Genomic DNA, 16,133 nt, shown 5'->3' on the forward strand with positions numbered 1-16,133 from the left:
ATGTTTAGTCTTGAATCTCCTTTCCTGTAACTTGAAGCCATGGGTTCGAGTCCTACCCTCCAGAGCAGGAGACGACAAACCTGTTCTCTCTCCCACTTGACAGTCCTTGAGATATTTGAAGATGGCTCTCATATGTCCTCTCAGTCTCCTCTTTTCCAGGCTAAACATACCCAACCTCTTCAACCGTTCCTCACAAGGCTCAGTTTCCAGACCATTGATGCTCTTGGTTGCACCTTCCAGTTTGTCAATATCCTTAAATTGTGGTGCCCAGAACTGGACACAGTATTCCAGGTGTTTTCTGACAAAGGCAGAATAGAGTGGAACTATTCCTTCCCTTGATTTGAACATGAAATTGATGTTGATGCAGCCAAAAATAACATTAGCTTTTTTCGCTGCTGCATCACACTGTTGACTCATGTAAAGCTTAAGTTCTACTAAGACCTTTAGATCTTTTTCACATGCACTACCAGCTGGCCAGGTGTCACCGGCTCCCTCAGCCTGAAGCGAGAGGAGCACCACATCCCATAGTCGCCTTTGACTGGGCTTAACCGTCCAGGGGTCCTTTACCTTTACCCCCATCTTATATTTGTGTAGTTGGTTATTCCTGCCTAAGTGCAAAATCTTACATTTGTCCCTGTTGAAATTCATTTTCTACGGTTTCCCCCTGCTCTCCAATCTGCTCAAGGTCATTTTGAATCCTGATTCTGTCTTCTGTGTCATCTGCAAATTTGCTAAGCATCCCCTCAATTCCCACATCCAAGTCATTTATAAAGATGTTGAACAATGACGGGCCCAGGACCTTGCGACACCCCACTTGTCCTGTTATTCCAGGATGGCAAGGAACCATTAATAAGTATTCTTTAGGTTCGCTCAGTCAGCCCGCTACAAATCTACCTAGTAGTTACCTCATCCAGCCACATTTTACCAGCTTCTCCGCGATCATTTCATGGGGGACTTTGTCAAAAGCCTTACCGAAATCATGATACAATACGTCCACAGCATTCTCCTGATCCAGCAAGCTTATAATTCTGGTCAAAAATAAAGAAATGAGCATCGTCTGGCATGACTTGCTTTTGAGAAACCTAGGATGTTTCCTGAAGGAGTGAGTTCCATAGTCTGAGGCTGCTGGACAATAGCATGGATGATATACCCACAACATCCATTCTCTCCCTTCCTTGACTGCACACCAGGGACAAAATTTTCATCCAGCTCCTGGTTTGTGCCTTCCGAACCGTCTCCGCCTACATACAGAATATGTAATGGACTTGTTGGAACATGAGTCCCTGGTTTGGTTACGTGTCGCTTTTTTATATTTTAGAACGCTGAGCTATGAATCAGGAACTCCCTGGTTCGAAACTCACCCAAAGCTCAACAATGGCCCACCTACAAATATGTCCGGATACTTCAGTCTTTAAATGTGGCAACAGGTCCTCTCTCCTGCCTTCAGCCCTCCACCACAACTGAGATTCCTGCATTACAGTGAATTGGGCTAGATCAGCCTTTCTCAACCGGTGGGTCTCCAGATGTTGAACTACAACTCCCATCATCCCTAGCTAGCAAGCTAGCAAATAAATAAAATATTATTATTATTATTTATTATCATCTCAGGATTGTCTGATGTTTTATTGTATTTTTAGTATTTTGTTGGAAGCCACCCAGAGTGGCTGGGGAAACCCAGCCAGATGGGTGGGGTATAAATATATTATTATTATTATTAGTCAGGGTCAGCCACTGTGAGAACAGGATGCTGGACTAGATGGGCCATAGGCCTGATCCAGAAGGATCTCCTTATGTTCGTATATGCTACATATGATTATTATTGCTTCCAAGAAGACGTGTGCTCTAGCAGTACACTGCAATGCCTCCCTGGAAGCTGCTTCCCTCTCCCTAAGTCACATTGCAAAATAACTGTTCCCGACACCCATAGATTTTTGCAAGAGGCCTCATTACCCAAGCTTGGCTTCTTGCCCGTCTCCTGGGATCCTCGTTCTGCCTCTTTTCTGATGCTCTTGGGCAGAACTTTCCTCGGCGCTGGGTGATTTTGGTGCCCAGGAATGTGATGCTGTCGCCCATGTAGCCCAAGTGTTTTTCCAGCTCAGCAGGTTATCTGTGTGTCAGGGAGACGCTCCTGGCTTTTGTCTTGTTTTTGGGTTTTGACACAGACTCTGCATGAGCAGATCACAGCATTCCTGCTAAGGGGATTAAAGAGTTTAAAAGTGCACTCTGTCAGCAAAATGGTATTTATGAAGGGAGAATCTACCTTACAAAAAGCGGCATGTTAAAATGTCCCAGGCTGACCTCAGAGTATTTCATGCTTTACAAAAACAACAAGGAATCTTGTGGGCATCTTAAAAGGCTAGGAATCTTCTTCTGGTGCAAGTTTTGTGGGCTGCAGCCTATTTCATCAGGTGTGCGGTTATCCTAAGTTGCATATGTGGTTGGCAGGGGAGGACTGTACAATGGGGTAGGAAGGAAAGGAAATTCAGGAAAGTACAGAGAGTGATAATTACATGATTAGCAGTGGCCGCAGACACACGAAAAGGCTGGTTGTGTTGATAACACAGACATTGTGGCATTGGTAAGCCCAGGGGTACTCAAACTTTTTCAGCGGGGAGCCGGTCCACTGTCCATCAGATCTTGTGGGGGGCTGGAGTATATTGGGGGGGTATAATAATAAGAAGAAGAATTTATTATTTATACCCCACCCATCTGGTTGGTTTTCCCAGCCACTCTGTGTGGCTTCCAACAGAATATTTAACCTATTAAACATTAAAAGCTTCCCTAAAGAGGGCTGCCTTCAGATGTCTTCTAAAAGTCTGGCAGTTGTTTTTGTCTTTGACATCTGGTGGGAGGGTGTTCCACAGGGCAGGCGCCACCACCAAGAAGGCCCTCCGCCTGGTTCCCTGTAACTTCACTTCTTGCAGGGAGGGAACCGCCAGAAGGCCCTCGGCGCTGGACCTCAGTGTCCGGCAGAACAATGGAGGTGGAGACGCTTCTTCAGATATACTGGACCGAGGCCATTTAGGGCTTTGAAGGTCAGCACCAACCCTTTGAATTGTGCTCGGAAATGTACTGGGAGCCAGTGTAGGTCTCGCCCCCCCCCTCACAGATTGTCTCTTAATACTTGATTGAAATTTTCTTTCAAGATCAAATCAATCTTATTTTGATGCTTTCTCTCAGGGCCCCTGAAAGGCGTGGGGCCCTTAGTCTGGTACTTACTCTGCCTGTTTGGTAACTAACCTGGCACTGCAGAGACCTTCTGCCTGGGATGGAGATGCTGAGCTTCCGAAACATGACCCCAGGTCAGTGCCACGGTCCACGCCATCCGTCCGATTAGGCGCACTGAGTCGTGGAGCCCATTGAAAAGGCAGAAGGGGGGGGTGGGTTGGATGCTGCAACCGGTCAATTATTCAACAGCCTTTTTGTTCCCCTGATGCTAATTTCTGCCCATGCAGAGAGCTGCACTCTGCCAGCTGCTGCATCCCACAGCTGACCTTGAGGCCACCTTCCCAGCCGCCACGGATATACCCAGGAAGTGGGGAATGGGGGGAGGTGTCGTGGGCACAAGGAGACCCTTTCTCTCCTGCAGCCCACATCTTCTCAGGCCCAGGACTTTGAAGCAGAGAAAATGCACCAATCAATGGAAGGCAGGGAGGCCCGTCATCAAAACATAGCTCATTCCTCCTTGACCGAGAATTCCAGGCCAATTCCTCAAAGGATGAGGAAGAGCTGGAAAAGGTTCAGGAAAGGGCAACCGGAGGGCCCTTGTGATGCTGTTTGTTGTTGCTGATTGTGCTTGCTGTAATGCCAAGATGGTGTCTCAGGAGTGCCAGAACTGCCACGTTGACTGCCAAGCTGCTGTGAACCGAATGATTAACCTGGAGCTCTATGCTAGTTAAGGGACGCGGGTGGCGCTTTGGGTTAAACCACAGAGCCTAGGACTTGCTGATCAGAAGGTCGGCGGTTCGAATCCCCGCGATGGGGTGAGCTCCCGTTGCTCAGTCCCTGCTCCTGCCCACCTAGCAGTTCGAAAGCACATCAAAGTGCAAGTAGATAAATAGGTACCACTCCGGCGGGAAGGTCAACGGCATTTCTGCGTGCTGCTCTGGTTCGCCAGAAGCGTCTTAGTCCTGCTGGCCACATGACCCGGAAGCTGTACGCCGGCTCCATCGGCCAATAAAGCAAGATGAGCGCCACAACCCCAGAGTCGGCCACGACTGGACCTAATGGTCAGGGGTCTCTTTCCTTAACCTATGCTAGCTATGTCTACTTGTCCATGTCCTACCACTTTGACCGTGATGATGTTGCCTTGCACCACATGGCTAAGTTCCTGAAAGAGCAATCCCAAGAAGAGAGGAGCATGCAGAGAAGTTCCTGCAGTACCAGAACAAGCGGGGAGGACGCATCCTGCTGAAGGACATCAAGAAGCCAGAGAAGAATGAGTGGGGAAGCAGCCTGGGCACCCTGCAGTCTGCCCTGGAGCTGGAGAAGGTGGTGAACCAGGCCTTGCTGGATCTTCACAATCTTGCAACAGAGAAGGGAGACCCTCATCTGTGTGACTTCCTGGAGGCGGAATACCTGGAAGAGCAGGTGAAGGCCATCAAGCTGCTTGGAGACCACCTCACAAACCTAAGACGCCTTGTGGTACCCCAGAATGGCATGGAAGATTACCTCTTTGACAAGCTCACCTTGGGAGAGAGCAGCTGTGCAGCATCTTAAAATGTTATAGCATATGATGGTGTTAAAAATAAGAAAAACAAGGACGCCAGCCAGGAATACCAGAGCAAAACAGGAGCCAGTGGGCTTGGTCTTGATTGAAGACTGTCCAACAGGACTCCCACCTGCCACCAGGTGAAACAAGATGGAAGCCCCAAACAAAAGAGCCCCCAAACTTTTATTAGCTGCTAATCCCCATGTTACATGCCCCCCAAACTACATCACTCATACATCACTTATACATCATGAAAGGGGAGGTCTGGTGGCCGTAACCTGAGCATCCTGGACCCTGCCCCATGGTTCCCCTTGCCCTCCACCAAACACCCATCAAGTGTAACAAAAAAGATCTTTACATTTCCCTGTTTCCCAGCCAAGTTCATCCCACCCTTTTGTCTTCATCTGGGTTTGTTATTTCTGGAATGGCTACCTGTCTGGCACTCAGGTATCAGGAGGCCAGGAATTATCCCTCAGGCAGAGGGGCTGCTGAGGAGCTGAGCTCACGTGTCTATAGGAATTTCTGAAGTTTTCCCAGTGAGCCAGTACATAGATACATTTATCAGTGAATTCTTACATTTGGTATCGTGCAGCAAAGGCCCTTTGAATAGATAGGAAGAAACTGTGATGAAGTGTTTTGTGGGGACAAATCACAAAAGTCACAAAAGTGGCTGTGCTGATTTTGGTAGTGGGCTGCATGTGCATGACATCTGCTGGAGGGGCAAACCTGTCCCCCATACATAAATTCTTGCAACAGCAAGAATTCTCCGTCTCATGACTTCTCCTCACACCTTTTCGCCATGTGCGTCCCTTCCCACAGCTCTTTCCCTCCCTCCCTCCTCACTTTCTCCCAGGGAGCAGAAGGAAGACTTGAAAGGGGCCTTTGTACTCCAGAAAGCAAATACGGTCCCATTGTCCCTTCCTTCCCCTCCACTGCTGCCATCGCTGCACATCCAGTGAGCAGCAGCAGCAGCAGCAGGACAGAATATCAGGAATGGATGAAGCATCACCGGTGCCACTTGTTTATGGCCTCGGGACGGGTCACAGGTTGTTCAGAGCAGGTGTGAACCCCTGGAGGCATCAGCGAGGAAGAGGTGGGTGAGGCAGCAGGCAGGCAGCCGTTCCTGGATTGGGGCTAGAAATCTCAGATTAGCCAGCATGTAAAATCAGAATTAGCTGGACCATAAAGAAGGCTGATCGCCAAAGAATGGATGCTTTTGAATTCTGGTGCTGGAGGAGACTCTGGAGAGTCCCATGGACTGCAAGAAGATCAGACCTCTCCATTCTGAAGGAAATCAGCCCTGAGTGCTCCCTGGAAGGACAGATCCTGAAGCTGAGGCTCCAAGACTTTGGCCACCTCATGAGAAGAGAAGACTCCCTGGAAAAGACCCTGATGTTGGGAAAGACAGAGGGCACAAGGAGAAGGGGACGACAGAGGACGAGATGGTGGGACAGTGTTCTCGAAGCTACCAGCATGAGGGAGGCAGTGGAAGACAGGACGGCCTGACGTGCTCTGGTCCAGGGGGTCACGAAGAGTCGGACACGACTAAACGACTAAACAACAACAAAATCAGAATCAGCCTTGGGGAGTGAATGTGGGCCCCCAGGCCTCTCTCTCTATGGCCCCTGAGATTCTGCCCGGGCCACACCTCCACCCTAGGCCACGCCTCCCAAGAGCCCTGCTCCACCCACCTTCCTCAAGGGGGTTGCTGCCTGCCTGGGCTGTCTCCTTAAGCTCTGGCCATGGCTCTGGTTTTTCTTTGGCGTGTTGCATAGAAACCAGGGTTGTAAAGACTGCAGAGAGAATAATTGGGTGCACTCTTCCCACCTTGGATCAAATCTACGCTTCCAGGTGCCATAAGAAAGCTGCAGAGACAGCGCAGGATAGTGCCCACCCCGGAAACGATCTCTTTCAGCTTTTGCCTTCTGGAAGAAGGTCCAGGGTTATAAAGACCGGGACTAGTCGCCTGAGAAACAGTTTCTATCCAAATGTGATTTTGGTTTTAAACGCAGCGTAAGGTAGTCTCTATGGGAGTATATTGTATTTAATTATGGGGTATCAGAGTTTTTAGGGGGCAAACCAGGCTGGGGTAGCAGGTTTGTTGGTTTCTGAATGTCTGATGTAGATTTTCAATTTCATTGTTCTGTATGGGAAAATGACAATAAAGATTATCGTATCGATTATTGTATCGTATCGTAACCTCAGGTTGAGTGCGCAAAGGTAAAGGTGACATGTGCTGAGAACACTTTTGCCTCTTGCCCTGGCAAGCCAGAAGGTTGCCCGATGGCGAATGTGGCTTCTGCTAAGAACAGCTGTTGGGAGGAAGGCGAGTGGGTAGGCAAAGGGGCATGAGGACCCTTCAGCTCTGGCCTGCGTGGAAAGGAGACCCTCTTGCTGCTTCCCTGGGGGTCCTGGCAGGCCTGTGAAAGGAGTTGGTGGAGGTGCTCAGAGCCCATCCAAGGGCCACAGAAGAAGTGCTGCAGGATCAGGCCAGTGGCCCACCTAGTCCAGCATCCTGTCAGGATTCGAACACAAGAGCAGCTCTCCCCTCCTGTGGTTTCCAGCAGCTGGGATTCAGAAGCATCGCTGCCTCTGACCATGGAGGGAGAGCAGAGCCATCTTGGCTAGTTAGCCACTGGCAGCCCTCTCCTCCTCCGTGAATGTGCCCAATCCTCTTTTAAAGCCATCCAAGTTGGTGTCAGCCACAGTCTCCTGTGGCAAGGAGTTCCATAGTTTAACTGGCCTAGATGATGACATTGTCAGGGGTCTGGGGAAGGCGCTTCACTGCCCCTCAGCTGTCCTACACCTGAGAAGGTGGCGACTCTCCAGAATTTCTGGCGTAGCCAAATGGGCCCCAAGCGCAGGCCCCGCAGCCGAGCCCTGTTTCGGAGTGATTCTGGCTGCGTGGATCAGGCTGTAAAAACTGCAGCCGGCACAAAGGAGGCGTCCCTGCTTGTGCAATGCTGGGTGTGCCCAGGGCCGCCTCAGCGTGACTCAGAGTCCTCAGCGAAATGCAAGAGCCAGCCAGCCTGGGATTACTTCCTCCCCCCAGAGCCGGTTTTAGTCCTTGTTTGAAGAAGGCTGATCGCCGAAGAATTGATGCTTTTGAATTATGGTGCTGGAGGAGACTCTTGAGAGTCCCATGGACTGCAAGAAGATCAAACCTCTCCATACTGAAGGAAATCAACCCTGAGTGCTCACTGGAAGGACAGATTGTGAAGCTGAGGCTCCAGTACTTTGGCCACCTCATGAGAAGAGAAGACTCCCTGGAGAAGACCCTGATGTTGGGAAAGATGGAGGGCACAAGGAGAAGGGGACGGCAGAGGACGAGATGGTTGGATAGTGTTTTCGAGGTTACCAGCATGAGTTTGAGCAAACTGCGGGAGGCAGTGGAAGACAGAGGTGCCTGGCGTTCTCTGGTCCATGGGGTCACGAAGAGTCGGACACGACTAAATGACTAAACAACAACAACAGGAGGGAAATCCAGCAGCCCAGCCCAGTAGTAATACAGTGGTACCTCGGGTTAAGTACTTAATTCGTTCTGGAGGTCTGTTCTGATACGGAAGGGGGGGCATGTCTTCTTTACCTTCTTCTTCGCTACAATATATCTATTTATTTCCAATTGTCAATGTCAAAAGGGACTAAAATCTATAAAATTCATAGAAAATCAGCGTGCCAGTTTGCTCAATTACTCTAGGACTCCATCACACCTCCCCTGTCCAGCATAATCCCTCAAGCAAGGTGTCAAGACCCTAATCCTTTCAAATTGCTCTGATCAGCCTTTCCTCCAGGCAATGTCAGGTGGCAGACTATGCATATTTGGGACCATTGTTTTCTCATCCCCAGGAAGTGTTTATCTGCGCATATCTCCAGCTCTGCATATTCCCCCCTCCCTCCTCCATATGTTAATCTGTGTAACCCAACCTCCCTTTAATATATACATGATGTAATCTGTGTAACCAAACCTCTCTTTAATGTATTCATGACGTGTTTTGCACTGTATTCTGGGACATGGAGGGAGTTTCAAAAACTGATGTCACCCCTTTCTCACTGTTCAATCTCGCCTTGAACCTGTTGCGCAATAAACTTGGATCTTCTGCAGTTTGCTCCTGTCTACGGCTGAGCTCATTTTTCCTCCGCAGGGACCCACGGACTTAGTCCGATGAGCTGGGTGGCAGAGCAGCCTCGCACCCAGATTTTAGCCGTAACAGTTCTTAACCTGAAACTGTTCTTTTTTTATAATTAATTTTTATTCAATTTCCAATATGCATTCCATCCATGTTTAACATCCACTTCTAACATCTTATAGACTTCCCTCAGCCTGTCTGACAATTTCCCATATTATCACAATTACTCACATTTCTTAAATTTATATTGCGCTTTAACAATCTTAATCTCATCATATCTTTTAAGCAACATTTCTATCAATCATTTTCAAGGAGCTTCTTGAAAGCCAACAAGCGTTAATTGCTCCTCACATACATTTTTGATATACTCTGTAAATTTATTCCAGTCCTCGGTGAATCTCTGATCGCGTTGGTTCCGAATTTTCCCCGTTAATCTATCCATTTCTGCGTATTCCATCAGTTTCATTCTCCATTCTTCCCTCGTCGGCATTTCTTCCTGTTTCCATTTCTGGGCCATCAAAATTCTAGCTCCCGTCACTGCATACCTAAATAACTTCACATCCTTCTTTTTAATTTCATTCCCTAATATTCCTAATAAAAATGCTTCTGGTTTCTTAACAAAACTATATTTCAACATTTTCTTCATCTCATTATAAATCATTTCCCAGAAACCTTTTACTTTCTTACACTCCCACCACATGTGATAAAATGTTCCTTCTTTTTCCTGACATTTCCAACATTTATTACTGACTTTATACATCTTACCAAGTTTCACTGGTGTTACATACCATCTATAACCTGATGGAAAGTTGCCGCTTTCCCATATGTCCTCCGGGCTTCAGCCGGGGCCACAGCTTCAACTCTACAGTGGTACCTCGGGTTAAGTACTTAATTTGTTCTGGAGGTCTGTTCTTAACCTGAAACTGTTCTTAACCTGAAGACCACTTTAGCTAATGGAGCCTCCTGCCGCCAGAGCACGATTTGTGTTCTCATCCTGAAGCAAAGTTCTTAACCTGAAGCACTGTTTCTGGGTTAGCAGTCTGTAACCTGAAGCGTATGTAACCCAAGGTGCCACTGTAATAATAATAATTTATTATTTATACCCTGCCTTTCTGGCTGAGTTTCCCCAGCTACTCTGGGCGGCTCCCAATCGACTGTTAAAAACAATCCAGCATTGAATATTCAAAACTTCCCTAAACAGGGCTGCCTTCAGATGTCTTTTAAAGAGAAGATAGCTGCTTATTTCCTTCACATCTGATGGGAGGGCATTCCACTGGGTGGGTGCCACCACTGAGAAGGCCCTCTGTCTGTTTCCCTGTAGCCTCGCTTCTCGCAATGAGGGAACTGCCAGAAGGCCCTCGGCGCTGGACTACAAAGAAAGGGCTTCACGGCACAGTACTATGCAATCTCACACACAGACCTAATTCTGATGTTTTCCTGCTTGAAAACACAAAGCCTGTATTCAGCCAGGGACCATTCTGAGAGGGCTGTGCCACATTTTTCATGCTCCAAGCTGCCAGGTGCTGCTGCTGCGCAGCTGCTGCTCCACTTTCTAGGCAGGGAGGGTCTCGGGGGGGGGGGGCAGGAGTTTCTGGCTTCTTGGCAGGAGGTGAAACACCCCCAGGGACTTACTGCCTCTGAACTGTGCTGCTGGCCAATAGAAATGTGCACTGTGTTTTTCTCAGATTGTAAGCCTGTAGGCAGGGGGAACATATCGCTATGATTTTATGTAAGCCGCCCCATCCCATCTGGGAAAATTTTCTGGCCAAAGAGCAGGGCTCAAATGCTCCAAATTGGTGTTTCCCTAAATTTAGGTCTTCATGGAATTGCCCAGAAAATATATTAAATTATTTTTGTATGCCACTATAGCGGCAAGACTGCTGTTAGCTAAAAATTGGAAATCTCAAGAAATCCCAACTGTGGAAGAATGGCAGATGAAGATGTTGGACTTTTTGGAGCTGGCTGACCTGGCCGGAAGAATCCACGACCAGAAAGAAGAGGAATATCAAGAAGACTGGAAGAAATTTAAGGACTATTTGAATAAATATTGTAATATAAATAATTAGAAATTACTTGAAAGCGCCAAATAGGCCTAGGATTAAATTAGGATTTAATTGTGGATTTAGAACAGTAAGAAAAGAGAATAAGATAGTTAATTGATGGAAATAATTTTAGTTTAAGAATGATATTGGAGAGCTGTTACATGAAGATACAATGAAGGGGGGGGGATCTGAGGAAGTCAATTAACAATGTAAGAGAAATTGGGTTTTCAAGGGATATGTGTTTAAGATTTCTTTTTTCTTTTTCTTTTTTAGTACTGTATTGTGTTTTCTTTTGTGTGTTTTCTTTTTTTTCTATGTTATATTTGTTATAATTGTGGAAAATTTAATATATATATTTTTTGAAAAAACCAAACTTGGGTCTTTTGGACTACAACTCCCATTATCCCTAGCTAGCAAGACTAGTGGTCAAGGATAATGGGAATTGTAGTTGGAGACCCAGGTTTAGGGCAACACTGCTCTAAATAACAATAACAACAGTAACAAAACATTTGAGGAGAAGCTCAGAATGCTTTATTCTTTTGTGTGTGTTATTTCTTACTCTGTTAATCCTGTTACAGCTATAGCTGAATAAAATGTTTAAACCATTTGACCTGATCCAGTCTACCTGATCCCTGCCTGTTTCAGATGTTGGAGAGGTGTCAATATATCTCACCAAAAGTTCTACTCTCCTGGACACTGTCCAAGGCAAGGCGACCCAGACATCCTGGCCCCTTAGGTCACTGGGACAATGTAAGAGTCTACACTTACAAATAATCCGCTGCACAAATATAAAATGAGGGAAGCCTGGCTTGCCCACAGCACATGTGAAAAGAACCTAGGGGTCTTAGTAGACCACAAGCTTAACGTGTCAACAGTGTGAAGCAGCAGCTAGAAAAGCAAATGCTATTCTGGGCTGCATCAACAGAACTATAGTTTCCAGATCGAGGGAAGTAAGAGTACCGCTCTATTCTGCCTTGCACAGATCACACCTGGAATACTGGGTGCAGTTCTGGGTGCCACAATTTAAGAAGGATGTTGAGAAGCTGGAAGGTGTGCAGATGAGGGCGACCAAGAGGTTCAAGGGTTTGGAAACCAAGCCTTATGAGGAGTGGTTGAAGGAGCTGGGTATGTGTAGCCTGGAAAAGAAGATACTGAGAAGAGATATGAGAGCCATCTTCAAATATCTCAAGGGCTGTCCCATGGAAGATGGAGCAAGCTTGTTTTCTCCTGATGGAGAAGATGGAGCAAGCTTGTTTTCTCCCGAACCAACAGTTTCAAGTTACAAAAAAAGGAGATTCCAACTAAATAACAGAAAGAACATCCTGGCAGTAAGAACTGCTTGACAGTGGAACCGACTCCCTCAGAAGGTGGTGGTGAACTCTCCTTCCTTGGAAGTTTCTAAGCAGAGATTGGAGTCCCCAAAAAATAAATCCATAGGGTGTCAGGTTGGAGCCCCGCCAAAGAGCGTCCCCACGACTCTGGCGTCAGCGGGAGCGCCTTGCTGCCCAGATTCCCTGGGCGAGGCAGAGAGGCCAGGCAGAGGCGGCGCCAACTGGGTGGCGCTGGGCGGGCAGACCTTGCTATGGACTTTGGTTGGCTGCCTTGGTTGCCCAAGGGGCCTGGTAGGACTTTTGTATCCATTTGGCAAATTGGCACCAGCCTCTTGGTTTTTTCGCCTACCTCGTAGCAATATTTGTCACAACTTTCTGGTTTTGGCAGTTAGGCATTGGAATATGTGTTCTGTATTGGAGGATTGGGAATACGCCATCATCTACCCCTCCTCTTTTGGGTATTCCATTAAAGGAATCCAGTGGTCGCGGATCCTGTCCGGTGCCCTGCTGGTGGCTAGGGCCATGGCACGACCCCCGGTGACTTCATGGGGGAGCTTCCAGTTGTATTTGCATCAACAAGCTCCTCCCATTGGTTGTTAACCCTGATATGACTCCCGGCTGTGCGGGGTGGAGTCTGGTATTGCTCTTTCATCCAATGCCTAAGCCAGTACTACTCACATGCTGTAACCAATAAAAGTTGTGGCCTAATTTCGCGCATTAACCTAAAATAATGTGTCTGTGTGTCTTATTATAATCCTATGCTATTCTAGGCTGTATCAACAGAACTATAGTTTCCAAATCAAGGGAAGTACAGTAAGAGCACCACTCTCTTCTGCCTTAGTCAGGCCCCACCTGGAGTCCTGTGTCCAGTTCTGGGCGCCACAATTTAAGAAGGATGTTGACAAGCTGGGAGGTGTGCAGAGGAGGGAGACCAAGAGGATCAAGGGTCTGGAAACTAAGCCTGATGAGGAGTGGTTGAAGGAGCTGGGTATGTTTAGCCTAGAAAAGAGGAGACTGAGAGGAGATAGGAGAGCCATCTTCAAATATCTCAAGGGCTGTCCCATGGAAGATGGAGCAAGCTTGTTTTCTCCTGATGGGAGAAGATGGAGCAAGCTTGTTTTCTCCCGAACCAACAGTTTCAAGTTCCAAAAAAAGGAGATTCCAACTAAATAACAGAAAGAACATCTTGGCAGTAAGAACTGCTTGACAGTGGAACCGACTCCCTCAGAAGGTGGTGGTGAACTCTCCTTCCTTGGAAGTTTCTAAGCAGAGATTGGAGTCCCCCCAAATTTATAAACCCATAGGGTGCCAGGTCGGAACCCCGCCAAAGAGCGTCCCCACGACTCGGCTCCTTGCTGCCCGGATTCCCGGGCGAGGCGGAGAGGCGGAGACCGTCTCCTGCTGCTGCCCGAGCAGTCTCCGCAGCGGAACCGGGCCTCGGCCCCTGGGCAGGGCTCCTCCGCTGGGCTCTGCGGACGCCTCGGCCCGCCTGGATGGAGCCCCGAGGCGGCAGAAGAGCAGGAGGCTCCGCGGCCGGGAGCGCGACACTGGCACTGACCCGCTGCGGCGGAGACTGCGGGGGCCCCGCGCTGGCCATCCCCTGAGCGCTCGGAGCGTCGCTCATAGCTGTCAACGTTTCCCTTTTTGAAAGGGAAATTCCCTTATTCCGAATAGGATTCCTCGCAAGAAAAGGGAAAAGTTGACAGCTATGGCCTCGCCAAGTGCTGCGCCCATCCGGCCATGCTGGTCAGCTGCGACCTGTACCTCGTGCGCGCCAGTAAGTGCCGGGGCTCCGTGCGGGGCGGGAGACGAGAGAGAAAAAGACCCCCCGGGGGTCAGGATCGGCGCCCGAGACCAGTGCGCTCTTCACACACGCGCATCTCCTTCGACCCCCAGCGCAGACCCGGCTGGCCGTCTTTCGGGGCCCTGGCCTTGGTGCTGAACCCGGGCTGCCCCGCACCCCGACGGCCTTTCTGGCCCTCGGGGTGGGGCGGGGTGGGGAAAGCGGGGTTCTATCTGGCCCCAGCTCTGCCCTGCCCGGCTGCCCCGCGGACAGGAGCGCTGGCTCCGTCGTCGTTGTCGTTTAGTCGTGTCAGCCTCTTCGTGACCCCCTGGACCAGAGCACGCCAGGCCCTCCTGTCTTCCACTGCCTCCCGCAGTTGGGTCAAACTCATGTTTCTAGCTTCGAGAACACTGTCCCACCATCTCGTCCTCTGTCCTCCCCTTCTCCTTGGGCCCTCCATCTTTCCCAACATCAGGGTCTTTCCCAGGGTGTCTTCTCTTCTCAGGAGGTGGCCAAAGTCTTGGAGCCTCAGCTTCAGGATCTGTCCTTCCAGTGAGCACTCAGGGCTGATTTCCTTAAGGATGGAGAGGTTTGATCTTCTTGCAGTCCGTGGGACTCTCAAAAGTCTCCTCCAGCACCAGAATTCAAAAGCATCCATTCTTCGGCGATCAGCCTTCTTTATGGTCCAGCTCTCACTTCCATACATCACTACTGGGAAAACCAGAGCTTGAACTATACGGACCTTTGTTGGCAAGGTGATGTCTCTGCAGAGATATCACCTTGCCGGCTGCGTCACTGGCCGCAAATTCCCTGTGGATCGGGGCAGCAGCGCCACAGCCAAGCCAGGCTCGGGCCCCTCTCGGAGTGCCTCGTTCCCGGCCAAATTTATTAGAGCAAAAGCCTGACTCCAGAGGAGACCACGGATGCCAGCTGCTCTCACGGGCAAGAAGGAGCCTCTGCCCACCTCCGCCTCCTCGGGCAGTGGCAACAGTGGCGTAGCATGGGTTGTCAGCACCCGGGGCAAGGCAAGTAATTTGCGCCCCCAACCCGTGGATTTGCGGGCCTGCCCCCCCTGCACCCCCCACGCTACACCACTGAGTGGCAAAGGTCTTTGGCAGGGGCACCCTGCCCTTGACCCACGAGGAGAAGGGGACTCTGGCCCACTCTGACGCCCAAGGCCCCCCAAACCACCCATCTCCTTCGGTGCACACTTGACCCACGAGAATCCACGGTCACGATCCCCTCCAGTCTGGCCTGCTTTGCCCAGAATCCGGACAGAAACTGGCAACTGTTGCTTCACTTCCAGCTGCCCAAGACAAGGGTCCGGACTCTGCCTCGCTTGGAGGGGGACACCTTTTGACCTCCCCATCCACCCGGGCATTACACACCGCCTTCCACCCCCCAGACTCCCCTACTTGGCGGGGTCCGTCTTGTTAATGCATAATAGCTGACTTTGAGCCGAGGACCCTTTGGAGTGCAGCCCACCTCATTTCCTGGGCTGTAGCACCATCTGCTGTTGAACTTGGCTCATTGCACCAGCGACAAAGTAAAGGTAAAGGGACCCCTGACCATTAGGTCCAGTCGTGGCCAACTCTGGGGTTGCGGCGCTCATTTCGCTTTATTGGCCGAGGGAGCCGGCGTACAGCTTCCGAGTCATGTGGCCAGAATGACTAAGCCGCTTCTGGCGAACCAGAGCAGTGCATGGAAACACCATTTACCTTCCCGCCAGAGCGGTCCCTATTCCATAGAATCATAGAATCCTAGAGTTGGAAGAGACCACAAGGGCCATCGAGTCCAACCCCCTGCCAAGCAGGAAACCCCATCAGAGCACTCCTGACATATGGTTGTCAAGCCTCTGCTTAAAGACCTCCAAAGAAGGAGACTCCACCACACTCCTTGGCAGCAAATTCCACTGTCGAACAGCTCTTACTGTCAGGAAGTTCTTCCTAATGTTTAGGTGGAATCTTCTTTCTTGTAGTTTGGATCCATTGCTCCGTGTCCGCTTCTCTGGAGCAGCAGAAAACAACCTTTCTCCCTCCTCTATGTGACATCCTTTTATATATTTGAACATGGCTATCATATCACCCCTTCACCTCCTCTTCTCCAGGCTAAACACGCCCAGCTCCCTTAGCCGTTCCT

General features: G+C 49.5%; 1 long non-coding RNA gene and 1 pseudogene across 2 annotated transcripts in view; one reads left to right on the top strand and one right to left on the bottom strand.

The window, feature by feature from the left end:
• The window catches only part of LOC310842222, a 274,827-nt gene that overhangs the window by 94,070 nt on the left and 164,624 nt on the right, over window positions 1-16,133 (bottom strand). The window lies entirely within an intron of this gene.
• Window positions 3,813-4,719, top strand: LOC310842267 (ferritin heavy chain A-like; annotated as a pseudogene). The gene is made up of 2 exons: window positions 3,813-3,895; window positions 4,261-4,719. The product of its transcript is annotated as a ferritin heavy chain A-like (transcript).

This window comes from Podarcis gaigeae (assembly GCF_964106915.1).
Source record: "Podarcis gaigeae genome assembly, chromosome: 3".
Taxonomy (NCBI): domain Eukaryota; kingdom Metazoa; phylum Chordata; class Lepidosauria; order Squamata; family Lacertidae; genus Podarcis; species Podarcis gaigeae.